A 4,445-nucleotide genomic window follows, 5' to 3' on the forward strand; every position below is an offset into this window, starting at 1 on the left:
CATACCCGTCTGTCTCTACACATACCCGTCTGTCTCTACACATACCCGTCTGTCTCTACACATACCCGTCTGTCTCTACACATACCCGTCTGTCTCTACACATACCCGTCTGTCTCTACACATACCCGTCTGTCTCTACACATACCCGTCTGTCTCTACACATACCCGTCTGTCTCTAGACATAGCTGTCTGTCTCTACACATACCTGTCTGTCTCTACACATAGCTGTCTGTCTCTACACATACCCGTCTGTCTCTACACATACCCGTCTGTCTCTACACATACCCGTCTGTCTCTACACATACCCGTCTGTCTCTACACATACCCGTCTGTCTCTACACATACCTGTCTGTCTCTACACATACCTGTCTGTCTCTAGACATAGCTGTCTGTCTCTACACATACCTGTCTGTCTCTACACATAGCTGTCTGTCTCTACACATACCTGTCTGTCTCTACACATACCTGTCTGTCTCTACACATACCTGTCTGTCTCTACACATACCTGTCTGTCTCTACACTGTTCTGCCAGCCTGACTCTGTTCTAGTGTGTGGCTTTGTGCCAACCTACAATATAACTCGGCCTTGCTCTACTGCTGTCGAACGTGTGTTTGTGTGTGTGCGTGTACGAGTGTGTGTACCTCATTAATTGCCTCTTACGGCTCCCAGACAGTCAGTTCCGCCAATTACTCTCATTACTGGTTTTCACAAGATTGCACACTTGAAATTGCTCTGCTTTCTAGTGCTTGCCCACTTGTGAAGTCCAGCCTATTTCTGCCTATAATCCGCACCTTTTAACCCTTCACTCATGTTGTTGGGGGTTGAATATTGAATACGTCGTACTTGTTGAACAGAACCGTTCGCCGATTTGGTAACGCCACGTCCTTGAACGCAGCTCTGATATGAACACTTCGTCCCTGAACGCACCTCTGGTGGGAGGAGGGGTGGAGGTGGGTGCTTGGGTGCTTTTGTGTGCTTCCTGTTTCTGGGGTTGTATTACCGGTACGAAAGTTGGCCTGGTGTTTATATACTGTATATCTCGGGACCCCACTGTTATTTATGACTCGGGGTCTGGAAACTGTACGCAACCTTTTCATAAATCACGCTAGGGTGCTAAAAGACCACACACGCACAAATACACACAACTCGCACGCGTACTAATAACATTGCCGAGCACGCTGACTGTCGTAAATCCACACCGGGCTGAGGTTTGAACACCTTGTCCTGCTCTACACCCCCCCCCCCCCCCCCCCGCCCCCCTGGGTGTTTACGTGGGGCCAGTGAGGAGTGAGGAGAGTGGGTTGGAGCCAGCCTACAGGAAGTGATGGCGCTAGCTGCGGAAGCCATTGTCGGTAGATTCCACCACAGCTCTGAGTGAGGCTGTGGCTCCCAGCCCCTTTTCCCCTTCAGTCTGTGGGCAGAGAGAGAGCTGACCAGCTAGGACCAGTTGTGGACCCCCAACGACTGAAGTCATCTCTCACACACAGTATACAGTAGACACAGACATGCATGTAAATATTGATGCGTATGCACACCAAAACATGCACAGGCATGCATAGGGTCACACACACGCACAAAGACACACACACACACTCTCACTCCGCCTCTTTTCGAACGGGGCCCAGCTGTACTGGAACACTCTCTGCCTTTGTGTGGGAACAGCTGGCAGCAGAGTCACACAGTCACACACTCTGCATTTCATTCCCCCCCCCCCCCCCGTGATTCTCAACACATACACGTTTACACACACTCACCAAACACACACAAATTCATATACTCCACGCAGGGCTAGAACGGCCCATTGTGTTTGACTAATTGGACAAATAGCGGTTTGGAATGGGCCGCGTTCAAAGTTTCGACTTCACCGCTGACATCAGCTCATTGGCAGGAGAACTGGGGAACACACACTGCCAAGGGTGAGAAGTGTGTGTGTGTGAGAGAGCCTTGGCCAGGACTGGGGCTGGACTCCTTTGCAAATTCTCTATTCTCGTTAACAGCCGCACGCACACACCCCACCCTACAGTCACTGCTGCGTAGCTTCTCAACTGGCACTGCCAGAACCCTACTGTGAGAAGAGTGGAACAGAAGCTATTGTGTGGATTGGAAGTGGGGGTGGATTCAAGTGTGGTGTGTGTGGTGCGGTGTTGGATGAATGGCATGTCTATATGGGACTGGTGATGGCATCTGAAGGAAGACACTATCTAAATGTCTGTCGTTGAGCTGTGAGTACAGTCTGCACGACTGTGTGTGTGCGTGTTGATTAGGCCGAGGCGGGCCCCCATGTGTTGCGTTTTAACGACAATCTTCTGAAGTGCGCGTCTCTCTCGTGCCTCGTAATCCCCTCCCACACTTCCCAAGGCCCCCCCCCCGGGCCCCTCCACCCGCCCTCGGACCACCCTCCACCCCTCCCTTCGTCCCTGCCTAACCGCAGCCAGGCCCTGGGCGTGGAAGAGAATGAGAGGAAGGAGGGGGGGGGAGGGTGTCGAGGAGGGATTACGAGGGGGGAGAAAGTGGGAAACGGAAGGGAAGGAGGAGAGAGAGGGAGCAGAACTGGGTGGGGTGAATGAGCAGGCGCATAGTTGTGGCCGGCTAATTGAAAGCCAGTGAGCTCGGGTCAGCGGCGCTGGAGCCGGTGGGGAGGGAGCGGTGAGGCCTTTTGAGAGATGTGTTTGCGTGCGTGCGTGTGTGCGTGTGCGGGTCACGTGTGGCTGTCTCCAGCAGGGCGTCCAATTCTTCTCTTTGGTTCTATTCAGTCGCGTCTTTCCCCCTCCTCTTTTCCTTCCCCTCTCTCTCTGTCTCTCCCCTCTCTCTCTGTCTCTTCCCGCTCCGCCCTTCACAGCCTTGTTAGAGGTAATGAGGCACACAGACAGGATGGCCATCTCGCGAGGACAGGAAGTGACCTCACTATAGCTTGGCTCTCTGTGTGTGTTGGGAGTGGACTGATCCGCTTTGGCGCCTGAGTCAGCCAAGCTTTTCTCCTAGCGTGCACACACACACACACACACACACACACACACATACACACACACACACTTACACACACACACTTACGCACACACGCACACACGCACACACGCACGCACACACGCACACACACACACACACATACACACACACACACATACACACACAGACACGCACAAATCATTTACACTTATTCATTTAGCAGATGCTTTTATCCAAGGCGACTTCCAAGAGATGATGATGTGAATCATACATCATCTTGTTTGATTTAAATCTGTTCAAATAGGGTTATTTGGCTATAAATTACACAGCATGTCTATTCATCTCAATAGTAATGTTTATTACTTACTGTTACATGAAGCTAGCCAATGGTTGACTAGCGACACACATGGTATGGGCTGGTTCTGAGTCGGCGTTGACTAGCGGGGTCAGACGTCAGAGATCCTGGGGCTGGGGGGTTAGGTCAGCAGGAAAGCCTAAGCAAGCAGAACGCAGCATCAACAAACCATGAAACACCATCTGGCCACGTGTGAAAGCCCCTGGTGCATCCCAGGGCTTGGGGTGCCAGACTGATCACTGTGTGTGAGTGTGTGTGTGTGTCGACACCTTTGTGACACCACAGGGGATTGTCCCCTCCTGCGGTTCATGCAGGGACACACACAGTCACCGTGTCAACATATGGCATATACATCACAGGTCCCAGTCACACAGGAGAACCATCCGATAGAAACACCTCGTTCACGATGCGTGGGCGGGCTTGGATGGCAGATAGCGCCCACCCCTCTCCTGTCCCCGCTCTCTCTCGTTCTCGCTCTCTCTCTCTCCTGCGCTTCACTCCTTCGATCACCTGCTCTCCAAGAAAGTCTCCCTCCGTCGGTGCCATCTGGGCCCGCTTACAACCCTCACGCTTCGTTAGCCTGGAAAAAGTAGGCCTGTTCCCTCCTCACTTCCCCTTCTCCCTCCCACCCGCCCTCTCTCCTTCCTCTCCCCGCACCCCTTCCTCACTTCCCCCCCCTCATTCCTTTGTGGGGGGGGGGGGGGGGACGAGGGCAGCAAGTAGGCTGAGTGGCTTCTATTCCGAGAGGCCCAGAGGAGAGGCTGCTAATTTAGCTGCTATATTTACACTGCAGCTCCATGGCAAGGGCTCAGCTTAGGACCTGCCGGCCCTCACCCCCCTGCATGTGGTCCGAGGACACAGACTCTCACTCTCACACACACACACTTTTGTTCTCTCACACACTCCCTCGTTGTCTCGGTTTCTGCCCTGCGTTGACTCCTAGTATCCTAAGCCCATCGACATCCCAACCTTCTCTCTCTCTCTCTCTCCAATCCTGGAGCTGATGTGAGATGTAGCTGTTTAGTCGGCCAGGAGCCGTCCATATTGTTTATGTACATGTACCGAAGCTCCTTACTATCCTACGCCATCTGTAAACACCTTTCAGTTGAGCCACTCGTCCATCTTGACTGGGGCAAACATTGGT

This window comes from Osmerus eperlanus, chromosome 28 (genome assembly GCF_963692335.1).
Source record: "Osmerus eperlanus chromosome 28, fOsmEpe2.1, whole genome shotgun sequence".
Lineage (NCBI taxonomy): Eukaryota > Metazoa > Chordata > Actinopteri > Osmeriformes > Osmeridae > Osmerus > Osmerus eperlanus.